Genomic DNA, 13,940 nt, shown 5'->3' with positions numbered 1-13,940 from the left:
CCTCCTTCCTCTTTTTTAGAGAGATAGAGCCAGCCTGGAAGATCTGGTTTCGAGACTGCAAAACCTGGTCACATTTCAGAGGGTTAGACTGGCAAAGAAAAGTCCAGGTACTTGATAGCTCTTTTCCCAGCAAGAGGAAAAAAAAGTGCTGAATAAACGTTATCATTGTATCTCGTGAATGCTGCAAACAGAAAACTCAGAGAAATTTCAAGCGAGAAGATAATCCCCGAACGGAACAGCGTGTGGGTTCAGCAGGCGGGTGTGTGTAGGATGAAGGTCAGGCTTGGCCCCGCAGGAGGACGACAAGCCCCTTCCATCTCCCTGCAGCCCCTCCCCCAGCCCCCATCTTAGCCACCCTCCCTGCCCTGGGAAACTCTGTCATTGCTCTGCGGCCCCGAGAGAGTCCAAGCCCCGTCCCTGCCTGGACCAAGCCCTGGAGCTGTTCACCTTGCCCAGCTTCATGGCTTGGGGCCTGAGGATGAAATTTTTCATCCCTGGGACTGGAACAGAGTGCCCCATCTTCATCAAGACCTCACTTTCCCATTTTCCATCCTTTCTCCTTCTCTCTCCCCCTCCTCTTTGGTGTCCGATGGGCCCCCAGGTCTTAGCATCTCCCCTCCCCTCCGTCCTGCCTCCTTGCTCCTTGGCTGGACCGCCTTCACTCCTGGCTGGACCATGGTAACATTTCCCTCCCTGCAGTCAGCTGCCTTGGGAATCTTCCCAAAAGCCTCTTTGGGAAACTCCATTCTACAGATGCTCAAAAATCCCCAGCTGCTGTTTTCAGAGCAAGGGCCACACTTCCTAGCCTGTACTTTGAGGCTCTCTCGGTGGCTCCGTCTGGCCCTCTGCGATCCACACAAGCCTTCCTGGTCCAGCCACGGTGCCCACCATCCCCCCCTTGGGCTCTCCCACTTTCCTGCTTTTCTGGAACATCTGCATGAGGGACTGGCCCCGCTTCTCTCCACACCCTCTGTCCGAGGCCTTTGTCCTGCTTTGAAAAGCCCTCCTTGACCACCTCAGGTGATGGCAAAGATGATTTGGATGTTGTTATGCTGTTTCACAGAGACTTTTACTCACATGCAGAGGTGGCTGCCTTGTGCCCCCTTTACGGGCTCGTGTTCTGCAGCCCTATTGCACTTGATGGCCTGCGGCGCTTATTCCTTCTGCCTGGGCTGCCCTCCTCTCTCATGTCTGTATAACATTCTTCCTATTTTTCATCATCTGATTTAAATCCTACCACCCAAAGCTGAAGCTCCCTCTTCCTCTTCCCTGAGCTGTCCCAGTGCATCTTATTGAAGCTGCTATATGTTGCCCCTTATTCTGTATCATAAAACATTAGGCCACATGCTAACTCTCCTGCAAGGCATGAGAGACACACCTTGGAACTTTTTCATCCTGCCTCACCCCTGGACACAGCTGTTTGCATGATGTCATCAGTTAATACTTATAGAAGGACTTGCTAATGATGTATTTCATGGAAGATTCTGTATGGATGGAATGCATAACTGTACAGCCAGAGGCACATTACAAACCTCGCCTCCTGAGTACAGTAAGTTCCCTACGTATGCACCTCCAAGTTGCAAACTTTCAAAGATGTGAACGTGCGTTCACCTGTCCGATCACATAAGTTAGTTCACGTATCTGGTATACATTGTCATGTGCGTGCATCCTTTACAAGTGGTTGTGCTTTTGTGTAGTTTATTGGACAGTACTGTATAGAGTACAGTAGTACAGTATCTTTATTTCAAGCCCAGGATGTTCGGAAGCAAGCGTAAAAGCAGCAGTGATGTAGCTGGTACTGCTAGGAAGCGCCAAGCGATAATGATGGAAACAAAAATGAAAATAATTGAGAGAGTGGAGTGAGGCGAAAAGATGGTAGATGTCGCTTGTTCTTATAACATGAAACGTTCAACCATCGGCGCGATTTTAAAGAACAAAGACAAGATCATGGAACATGTGAAGTCTGCCGTGCTGATGATGTCGACAATGATATCGAAGAAGCGTGGAAAAGTGATGGAGGAGGTGTTGACAATAATATTGAAGAAGAGTGGAAAAGTGATGGAGGAGATGGAGAAACTTCTCCGTGTGTGGATGCAGGATGAGAATCAGCATCGAGTCCCGCTCAGCTTAATGCTAATTCAAGAGAAAGCTAAAAGCCTTTGTGAAGACTTGAAGAAGAAACACGGCGAAGAATCAGAGGGCACATCTTTTAACGCCAGCCACGGCTGGTTTCATCGGTTCAAGGCTAGAGCCAACTTTCACAACGTAAAACTGGCGAGGCAGCGAGTGCAGATATGGTAGCTGCCTGGGAATTTCCTGAATTCTCTTTGTCCTAGAGAAAGAACAAAGGGAGACAAGAGGAGAAGAATAATTGAAGAACCAGAGAGATTCACAATGCAGGAAATGGCAAGGAGATTTTCTTTATTTGAGGAGGCACTGTTAGTTTTTGAGGCACAGGACCCGAACGTAGAACAGTACACAGAGGTTGCAGCAGCCGTTCAGAATGCAGTCCAGTGCTACCGTGTCATCTATGATGAGAAAAAAGAGCTACTACCCAGACATCGCTGGATCGCTTTTTCAAGAAGGTAGATAGAATTGAATCCAGCAAGGAACCAGAACCTGTGCCGTCAACGTCAGGCGTGAGTGAAATTGCAGCTTGCCCTCCGTCTCCTATTGCTGACGATCCTTCAGCTCTGCCATCTCCCACCTCCTCTCCCTCCTCCAGTCAGTGACTTTTCTTGACTGTTCACGTGATGCCAGCCCTTGTATGCCAGCTTGTTGCACTGTACTACTGTACTTTTCAAGGTACTGTACTGTAAGATTAAAAATCTTTTCTTTCTTTTTTTTTTTTATGTATTATTTGTGTGAAAAGTATTATAAACCTATTACAGTACAGTACTATATAGCTGACTGTGTTAATTGGTTCCCTAGGCTAACTTTGTTGGACTTACGAACAAATTGGACTTAACGAATGCGCTCTCAGAATGGAACTCATTCGTATGTAGGGGACTTACACTGTATCAGCGAAGGGCGTTTGTGGTGAGGCTCGTGATTTCTATTTAAATATATAAGAAGAGTGAAAAATCTTTATTTCCAGATTGCGTCCAGTACAAATGAGGCAATTTTGACGCAGTTCTCTTAAACTAATCAAAATCAGCAGAAATGGAAAAGCTGATTTCAGTGCTCCTGGTGGTGAAAATCCCATCACCAGGGAGGCCAAAGTGTTTCAGCCAAGCCAGTGGACACAGAACTACTTTCAGGATGAGTTCAAGGTTCTTTGAAATTCCTCACTCTTAAAGAGCACAAGGAAACCTTTCCCAGTTAATATTCTGTAAGTATTTGGCCATTGGTTTGTTTTTTAATGGCAGATAATGTAGAGAATTATCTACATTATTGGAGAGCCTCAGTATTTTTTTCTTTCTGCCTTTAGGCCAGTTGATTTTCATTAGGAAAAGCTTTTAACTCTCCTGACCTGCCTCTCCATACTGTATTCAAAATAAACACATTAGAGGGATGCTGAAAGAAGAATTTCATCTGAAAGAGATGCTCTGTGATATTCTCTGGGTCCCTTACGTAGGATATCTCTATTAATTTAAGTTATTTTCATTTTTGCTCTGTTATAGAACTTGCTGCTCAGGAATTTTGCATTTATAATATTGAGATGGTAATACAATATTGATTAATTTAACTAGCAATTAGTTATTTTATATGCATCCTCTAAAGCAGTTTATGCATTAACAATGTTTTACTTTTTTCTGCCCAGTGTTAATTTAAAAATATGAAACAGACCTCATTGTTTGCATAGATGGCTATTGAGGCAGTTGCTGTCTCTAAGATGTGCCCTTGTGATTACATCAAGACAAAATTCATTTTGAAGGCCAAATTTGCTTCTAAAACAGACTTTGGGATTCTGTTCTCAAAGATATATTTTGTTTGATGAACTTTCTTAGAAATACATCATGTCCCTTTAATCTGTGGCCTGCTTGTCAGTTGTCTGCCATTATGAAATGACTAAATATTTATGTTTTTCCAGTTGAACTTAGGGAAAAAAAAAAAAAACACAACTCTGGTAAATGTGTTTCCTTTAACAGAAGGCTCAGTGTAAAACGGGAGAGAAGTAGTATTTATAGTTGTTTTCCCTTTTCTGGATGTCACCCGCCTTTCAAACGCAGCCTGTTTTCTTTCAAATGTCTCATTTTTACTGGGGACCTCGAGGCAGACCGTGGACCCCAGACCGAGGGGCTGTGGAGCCGTTTGGTGGTTGCGCGTCTTGTCGTGGTGGAAGGCGGCGGCCATCCCGCCATGAAAGCTTGAATGCTTTCACGTGCGCATGATGAGGCCGAGAAGGAGAGAAAGACCCAGTGTCCCTTCCTCCAAGGACATCACAGGCTTGTAAGGAGCATTAATGTCTAGGTTCGTTTTGCTCTCTCCTTGCAAAAAGAATAAGGGAAGAAGCATTAAGGATGGAGGTTGATTTAAGGCTGTGAATGGCAAAAAGGCTGACCCTAGGGAGCAAAATGAAATGAAACCAAACAACCACAAAACAAAACAAAACTGACAAGCAGCATCCAGGCATGGCCATGCGTGGCACAGGCGTGATTCCTGAAGACTCTTGCCATTTTCTTCTGGCAGAACTGCTCTGGTATATTTTTACCACGTTTCTCTAAGATGGAGAGTCAAAGGACCCCCTTTGGGGAATTTGAAAAGCTGCCAAGAATTGCCTCGCTGAGTTCTGAGTTAGAGCGGATAAGTCAGCACAGTGACTTACAAGTGGAAAGGTATGCACGTGTGCGCACGAACAATGTCAAGTTGAGGCATGATAACGATGGAACAGCATACGACGTTTTGGGTTCTGAGCAGCTTCAGGAGGCAGAAGAGCTGATGTGGATGCGATTTCAGAGCACTGCCATGTTTTCTAGCTCTGGAATGCCAGCTCCCTAGTTTCTGCCCTGCCTACAAGTGACATGTCTCAGGGACTCAGCTACTGGAAGAGCAGCTGCTTTGGTTGGTCTTCACAGATTTCCTCGCCATCACCTCTTAACTTCACAATAATTTCGGGGCCTTTTTTCTCTGCTTGGCTTCTGGAGCACAGGTGTGCCAGGGCTGGCACCTCGGACTTACTAGAAAGATGGCCCATATCTCTATTCAACTCTGTACTCAGGGACTTCTGTTACTTTCTTGAAATTGCCCGTGATAGGGATAGTTACTCCACAAGAATTGCCAAATGCTTCAAATCAGAGGATTTCCCCTGGAGAGCCGGTTGCTGAACATTTAGTAACACACCACTTCTGAGACACTGGGGTCCCTTCCACCCGCCAGAGCTGACATTATGGCCTGGCCTTTCCTCTGTCTCTTCCAGACTGGACTGTCCCTGATCCTCTGTCTCTAGAATCTCTCTCTGCTACTACACCTTTCCCTTTATCCCACCTATAAATGTACCTGCTTTCTCATCCTTAACAAACCAACTAGACAAATAAGATAAACCTTCTTCTAATTGGATTGTAAACTTCTTGAGGGCAGGACTGAGTCTTGCGCACTCTTGCATTCCTAGCTGCTGGCAATTTCTGACACACAGTAGGCATGCAACAAATGTTGGGTGAGTGAACACGTGTTTCTTTTTTTCTTAAACTACTCTCCCCTTTGCTCTCTTTGTTGCTTAGTGCCTTTCATGAATAGCCTATGTTGACCTTCCCATATCCTCCCAACCTTCCACTAGCAAACCTTTGGAAACTGGCAACATTATTGGAGGTCACCCAGAGGTTTTGACTTGACAAATCCAATACCTTTTTATCAACTTGTGTGGTTGGTTGATTGAATTTCTCATTCATATTCAGCTCTCTGGAGATCGACGCTGTGAACTGTTTCTGCCTTGCTGAATGTCCTTCCTTGGCATCCAGGACGTGGGTCCTTTCTAGCTTTTTCCTAATTCTCTGACTGCTCCTCCTGTGTTCTTGGTTGTCCAGTTTTCCTCCTTCAGTCTCTCAGATAGTTCAGTTGCTCTGCTCGATTGGATTCTGCCTGCATACCTTCCTTGTGCGAGTTATTCTGCAGCTAAGGGTCAAGCGTGGTAATGGGGGAGTTGGTATTTGTGATTGTTCCTTTACAACCTTGTCTTTCCCACTAGACTCTGAACTCATGGCAGAGCCCACCCCTAGTTAGTGCTTAGCTCAGTGATGGCACCTGGAGGAAATTGACTTAGTGAATGTTGGATAGATGGATGGATGGATGGATGGATGATGGATGGATAGATTGGTGGATGGATGGATGGATGATGGATGGATGGATGGATGATGGATGGGTAGATTGATGGATGGATAGATTGGTGGATCATGGATGGATGGATGATGGATAATGGGTGATGGATGAATGGATGGAGGAACAATTGAATGAATGAATGGATTTGAAGGGTAGGTTGAACTTAGATTGTGGAAAGAAACAAGTATCAACATAACTTCTTAATTATAGAGACAAGTCATTCAACATTTCTGAACTGTGTTCTGAGAGTAAAAGACACTCTACAGTGTGCCTCTCCTGCGTACTTTTTCACTTTCATACCTTTGCTCATCTGTCTCCTCTGCCTTGTATACTCTCCTCCCTGTTCCCATCTATTGAATACTAAGTGCCTATGGTATACTCACTCCTTTGAAGAGGCATTGCCATTCCATGAGGTTAGATGGAATTGCCACCTCCTTTGTACTTCTCTTATGACCCTCACCACATTCTGCCTCCAATCAGTCATTGAACCAGAAGTGTAATCCCCCCATCAAATCCTTTGTTTACTGAGGGCACCATTCTGTGTCACCTCTAGTACCTGGACACTCAATACATATATAGACTGAGTTAGATCACTTAATCTTGATAATAGTTATTTGTTTCTCAAGTCTTAGATATAATGTTATAAGTAGGAAGATTTATGGGCTGGGCTAATTTCTAGCAGATCATTTTATTTAAAAAATTAGAACAGAAAAGTGTATTCAGCATGTCTGTTTGAGTTGGACACAGATAATAAAAGAGAGGAAGGTGGCTCTTTCGAACACAGACACCGTAGTGTATAGGATGCTTCGTGTCTTCAGGGTTGATTAATCCTGCTCTTCCCCACCCTAAGCAGAATCCCAGGGGATTGCCTTCATTTTTTTACGCCTGACATCGCAACATATTGCTTTTGTCCTCAGGCCCCCTCCTCTCATGGTTCTGAGATGGCTGTCACAGTTCCAGCTGTCCCCAAGACAGGAAAATATCACATGACCTTTCTTTGTCAGCCAAGAGACTTTCTCCAGGAGTCCTCCTGTTATGTCCCCCAGGGTTGAATTGGCCAAAATTCAACCTCATGCTCATCCCTAAACCACTCAGTGGCAAGAGGAATGGGTGCCCAGTGACAAGATTTGCCCCTGAAGTTGGGGCAGGATCAGCCTTCGCCAGGGCATGTCGGGGGGCTGGTCTACATACCCAAGCGAAGTTGGGTTTCCTTTCTCAGGAGAAGGGGGCAGCCGGTGTGTCTGCTGCCTTTGCCACCTGTGGGGTGGGGGCGGTAAACACACGAGCGGGCCCACAGCTCACCGTGACTGTGCCTGGTGGCGCTGGTGGGAATGGAGCCTCTTCGCGAAAGACGGCTGTTGTTCACTCAAGGTCTGGGGTGTTTTCTGTCGAGAAGGCAGCAGCTCTCTAGGACATCTAGTTTTCCGTCTTCCCAGTAGCTGACCTCAGCGTATGAAACATTCACTGTTGCTGACACAGGTGGCCAGGAAAATCTGTGCGTAGGGAGTGGCTTCTCGTCCACGTGTTCATGGAACGAGGACGCTGCATGTCCCTGAACATACGATGCCTTGTGTCTCTTCGCTTGGCACTGCCACAAACACTGTCTCGTTGGACTCGCACCATCTCTCTCTAACCCGTGGCTTGCAGATGGGCAGACTGAGGCGGAGAGCGGTCTGTTGGCTGCTGGTGGTCAGCACCCATCTGGCTCTGAGCCCGGTCTCTCTGTGCACCGCGACTGCTTTGCAAATTAAACTTGCCCTTGAGATGCTCAGGTGTGTTTAACTTTGACCATTTCCAGTGAGAGTTTTCCAATGATCGCGATCACGTGTGTTCTCCTACTGCGTAGATCAGGGGGCTCATTGGATCCAGGGGTGACGGGGTTCAGAGCACTTGACCTTGGCAGGGCTGGGCACCATGTTCTTCATCCTCTGCTTTCTGCAGGACCAAGGGCTGTTCAGCTGGCGTGAGCAGTTTGCTCTCATACCAAGGTTCTCAAATGGCTGTGTTTTTTGACTTCTTGAGTCTGGTTTGCATAATTTTCTGACTTTTCTGCTTTGATTGGGCCGGTTGTTACCTCACGCGGCTGGTAGCGTGCCTTTCTCTGGCAAAGCTTCTCTCTCCCTAGACTTCGTGACATCTTTTTGGATCCTTTGTGGGCTTTTCAGCTGCATTACGGATAATTTACGTTGTCAGATAAATGCCCTCTGGATAGATGAAATATTAATAACATTATAACGCTAATTTAAAAATACCCATTGCACATATTTAATAGAATCTTCTCTGGCCTTTGCTCTTGTCTTTAAATCAGGTCCAATAATATTCAATCATAAATCAAGTGTTTCTTTTGGCATAGAAGAGGTTTGGGCACGAAAATGTACTATAGGATGACACAGTATAGGAAATTTTAGCCCAGGCTTTTAAAACCCATGTTCCCTTTGCAGCAATTGGAAACTAAATACTATTTTAACCACTTGTCGGTGGAAAGCATTTAACCAAATAATAGTCAATATTGACTTTTGGATTTAGAGAAAAAGAAATTTGGAAACACCTTAATTAACTCAAGATCTGTGCGGCCATGCAAAGCATGACCTAATTCACTGCTCTCCCCTCCTTTCCTCCTGAGTGGCCTGTCTCTGAGCATGGGAGGCCCCATGGTTCCATGAGGCTGGATGCTTATCCCACATCACTGTGAAGAAAACATTTTGCAAATGTGTTTAGGATTATACAAGCATTATTATGTAGTTCTTCTCTGATTATCAAGATGAATATTCTTGGTTCTGAAAATTTGGAAAATGCCCATGATTATAAAGAAGAAAATAAGACTCCCCAGAAATCACATTGGAAACCCAAAGACCACTTCCAGTAGCGATTTGCTGCACTTTCTTAGAGCCTTCCTTCCTCCTCTTTCTATCTCCCCTCTTGGTTTTTTTTTTTTTTTTTTTTTTTTAATTTTTATTGGAGTATAGTTGATTTACAATGTTGTTAGTTTCTGCTGTACAGCAAAGTGACTCAGTTATACATATACATATATCCACTCTTTTTTTTTTTAGATTATTTTCCCATATAGGCCATTACAGAGCATTGAGTAGAGTTCCCTGTGCTATACAGTAAGTCCTTATTAGTTATCTATTTTATATATAGTAGTGTGTGTATGTCAACCTCAGTCTCCCAGTTTATCCCTCCCCTTATCCCCTGTAGAAAACAAACCGTAAGTTTCTTTTCTACATCTGTGACTCTACTTCTGTTTTGTAACTAAGTTCATTTGTACCCTTTTTCCCCTCTTGTTTTTCATCCATCTGTTTTCTGTTTATGATATTGGAATCAGACTATATATATGGTTTTGTATCCTAATTTTCCCCCAAGAATTTCGATTTTCCATATCCTACCAAACCCTTTGCCCCACCAGTTGGGCAATTTGGTTTAAATATCTCGATGCACAGGCCCGCAGCCTTCTGGTGGAGTTGGCTGGGGGCCTCTTGGGTGGAGTGGGAGGCTGAATTGGTCTGTGGAACCATTTATAAATAATATTGTCCATTGCAAATATTGATTTTGATGCAATACTTAAGGCATTTTCTAACTTGGAAATATTTTTGACTGAAAAAGCTGCCGTTTGCAATTTGTCATGTTGTGAGGATTTTGTTAAATGTACTAAATATTTTGGGGTTGGATATTTGATTTGGAAACTTGCATAAGCACAGAAATTCCTGTATCTACAAAAAAAAAAAAAAAAAAAACCAGATTGGATTTTAGAGCTGTACCGACAGGCATATTCTGAGGAAGATTTTTTATTTTTTTAATAAGGTAGCTCTCTAATCTCTTTAAAAAATATGGATCCTTGTGGCATCTACAAATTAAAAAGACTGTTTCTTTCCTGGGACTAAAACAGTTGTCTAATTACAGTTCTCAGGATGTTGAATAAACCCCATTACTCTTTGTTTTGAGGAGACAAAAGTGCTAAAGTAATGATCTGGGGAAACCATTATTACTAAAGCTGTGGGCTGTGAGGAAAGGAAAACATTTTCAAAATATTTTCTTTGCAAAAGTATACGTGGGCTTCAGTATATCCGTTCAGGCTTGGCCCTCATTTCATTCCTGATTTTTGCTTCGTAATGCTGAACTTCCCTGGGAGAAATGGTGCCCCATCTCCCCCCCTCACTTTTTTTTTTTTTTTAAAGTAAGACTTTTAAGTTCATTCCCCTTTTAGGATATTTTAAAGTAATGTTTCAGAAATAGGATTTGTCACTAAATGTATAGTCTATCCTTGGTTTTAATATTTGGGAAAAAACCAGGGCTTAATATATTGAAATTCTCTTTCAGGTTGTTCCAAGATCTTTGAAGACCCAGGAAAAAGCCGTGTTGACCAAAAGCAAGACAAATGACTCACAGAGAGAAAAGATGGGGGAGCCAAGGGCAATTAAAGGTAAAACAACAAAACCCAGAAAACCCTACCTTTCCTAGTCAAGAATTTTTAGAAAAATGTGAATGTAAATATTTTATATCTTCAGTATTTGATATTTGTGGTCCCAAACCTCCAAAGACCTCTTCTTGGGTCCTTTGGTGTACTTAGAGGACTTATGTTGGTTCCATTGATTCTCCCGCACAAATAAGATGCCCCTCGCCCAGTACTACCTGTTCCTGCCTTCAACACTGTAGAGTTGTTGTTGTTGTTTTTTTAAGAGAAAAAACCCCTGCAAAAATCAGTGGGGGGAATCTTATTTCACAGGTGTCTTAAGACTCTCAACTATTTATTTATTTATTTATCATAAATTTATTTTATTTGTTTATTTTCAGCTGCATTGGGTCTTTGTTGCTGTGCGTGGGCTTTATTTGTGGTGAGCAAGGGCTGCTCTTTGTTGCAGTGCTCTGGCTTCTCATTGCGGTGGCTTCTCTTGTTGCCGAGCACGGGCTCTGCGTGTGTGGGCTTCAGTAGTTGTGGCTCGTGGGCTCTAGATCACAGGCTCAGTAGTTGTGGCGCACGGGCTTAGTTGCTCCGCGGCATGTGGGATCTTCCCGGACCAGGGCTCGAACCCATGTCCCCTGCATTGGCAGGCGGATTCTTAACCACTGTGCCACCAGGGAAGTCCCTCAACTATTTAAGTAAACAAAAACTGGATATTATAGATGATGTATGATGTTTGATTTATGCAGCATAGAATAGCAATGACTTAGTGGATCTACACTGAGGAAAGAAACCTTGGCTATACATCAATGGCTAAATGAATGTATAGTTAGCTATATTTAGTGTTTAGTAAGCTCTTCATGCATCATTTTATTTTATTTTATTTTTAGGTGGGAGAATTTTAGTTTATTTTTAAGATTTTTTTATTTTTTAACATCTTTATTGGAGTATAATTGCTTTACAATGGTGTGTTAGTTTCTGCTTTATAACAAAGTGAATCAGCTATACATATACATATATCCCCATATCTCCTCCCTCTTGCGTCTCCCTCCCACCCTTCCTATCCCACCCCTCTAGGTGATCACAGAGCACTGAGCTGATCTCCCTGTGCTATGCGGCTGCTTCCCACTAGCCATTTATTTTACATTTGGTAATATAAGTCCATGCCACTCTCTCACTTCATCGCAGCTTACCCTTCCCCCTCCCCATGTCCTCAAGGCCATTCTCTATGCCTGCGTCTTTATTCTTGTCCCGCCCCTAGGTTCTTCATAACCTTTTTTTTTTTTTTTTTTAGATTCCATATATATGTGTTAGCATACAGTACTTGCTTTTCTCTTTCTGACTTACTTCACTCTGTATGACAGACTCTAGGTCCATCCACCTCGCTACAAATAACTCAATTTCATTTCTTTTTATGGCTGAGTAATATTCCATTGTATATATGTGCCACATCTTCTTTATCCATTCATCTGTCACTGGACACTTAGGTTGCTTCCATGTCCTGGCTATTGTAAATAGAGGTGCAAAGAACATTGTGGTACATGACTCTTTTTGAATTATGGTTTTCTCAGGGTATATGCCCAGTAGTGGGATTGCTGGTCATATAGTAGTTCTGTTTTTAGTTTTTTAAGGAACCTCCATACTGTTCTCCATAGTGGCTATATCAATTTACATTCCCACCAACAGTGCAAGAGGGTTCCCTTTTCTCCACACCCTCTCCAGCATTTATTATTTGTAGATTTTTTAATGATGGCCATTCTGACTGGTATCATTGAGGTGATACCTCATTGTACTTTTGATTTGCATTTCTCTAATGATTAGTGATGTTGAGCATCCTTTCATGTGTTTGTTGGCAATCTGTATATCTTCTTTGGAGAAATGTCTGTTTAGGTCTTCTGCCCATTTTTGGATTGGGTTGATTAGTTTTTTGGTATTGAGCTGCATGAGCTGCTTGTATATTTTGGAGATTAATCCTTTGTCAGTTGCTTCCTTTGCAAATATATTCTCCCATTCTGAGGGTTGACTTTTCATCTTGCTTATAGTTTCCTTTGCTGTGCAAAAGCTTTTAAGTTTCATTAGGTCCCATTTGTTAATTTTTGTTTTTATTTCCATTTCTCTAGGAGGTCCAAAGGGATCTTGCTGTGATTTATGTCATAGAGTGTTCTGCCTATGTTTTCCTCTAAGAGTTTTATAGTGTCTGGCCTTACATTTAGGTCTTTAATCCATGTTGAGTTTATTTTTGTGTATGGTGTTAGGGAGTATTCTAATTTCATTCTTTTACATATAGCTGTCCAGTTTTCCCAGCACCACTTATAGCAGAGGCTGTCTTTTCTCCATTGTATATTCTTGCCTCCTTTATCAAAGGTAAAGTGACCATATGTGCGTGGGTCTATCTCTGGGCTTTCTATCCTGTTCCATTGATATATAGTTCTATTTTTGTGCCAGTACCATACTGTCTTGATTACAGTAGCTTTATAGTATAGTCTGAAGTCAGGGAGTGTGATTCCTCCAGCTCCGTTTTTCTCAAGGTTGCTTTTGCTATTCGGGGTCTTTTGTGTTTCCATACAAATTGTGAAATTTTTTGTTCTAGTTCTGTGAAAAATGCCACTGGTGCTTTGATAGGGATTACATTGAATCTGTAGATTGCTATGGGTAGTATAGTCATTTTCACAATGTTGATTCTTCCAATCCAAGAACATGGTATATCTCTCCATCTGTTTGTATCATCTTTAATTTCTTTCATCAGTGCCTTATAGTTTTCTGCATACATTTCTTTTGTCTCCTTAGGTAGGTTTATTCCTAGGTATTTTATTCTTTTTGTTGCAATGGTAAATGGGAGTGTTTCCTTGATTTCTCTTTCAGATATTTCATCCTTAGTGTATAGGAATGCAAGAGATTTCTGTGCCCTCATTTTGTATCCTGCTACTCTACCAAATTCATTGATTAGTTCTAGTAGTTTTCTGGTAGCTTCTTTAGGATTCTCTATGTATAGTATCATGTCACCTGCAAACAGTGACATTTTTACTTCTTCTTTTCCGATTTGGATTCCTTTTATTTCTTTTTCTTCTCTGATTGCTGCGGCTAAAACTTCCAAAACTATGTTGAATAATAGTGGTGAGAGTGGGCAACCTTGTTTTGTTCCTGATCTTAGTATAAATGGTTTCAATTTTTCACCATTGAGAAAGATGTTGGCTGTGGGTTTGTCATATATGGCCTTTATTATGTTGAGGTAAGTTCCTGCTATGCCTACATTCTGGAGGGTTTTTAATCATAAATGGGTGTTGAA

At 42.6% G+C, this 13,940-nt stretch overlaps 1 protein-coding gene across 5 annotated transcripts in view; it reads left to right on the top strand.

The window, feature by feature from the left end:
- The window catches only part of ERG (ETS transcription factor ERG), a 278,178-nt gene that overhangs the window by 66,574 nt on the left and 197,664 nt on the right, over positions 1-13,940 (top strand). For all 5 annotated transcript variants that reach the window (XM_059921559.1, XM_059921553.1, XM_059921558.1 and 2 more), the window contains exon 2: positions 10,573-10,675. The gene's annotated coding sequence lies outside the window, so the exon portion shown is untranslated. The remainder of the gene's footprint in view (positions 1-10,572; positions 10,676-13,940) is intronic.

Source organism: Balaenoptera ricei, chromosome 4 (assembly GCF_028023285.1).
Source record: "Balaenoptera ricei isolate mBalRic1 chromosome 4, mBalRic1.hap2, whole genome shotgun sequence".
Taxonomy (NCBI): Eukaryota; Metazoa; Chordata; class Mammalia; order Artiodactyla; family Balaenopteridae; genus Balaenoptera; species Balaenoptera ricei.
The sequence above is the reverse complement of the archived record's forward strand: the minus strand, read 5'-3'. Positions and strand labels throughout refer to the sequence as shown.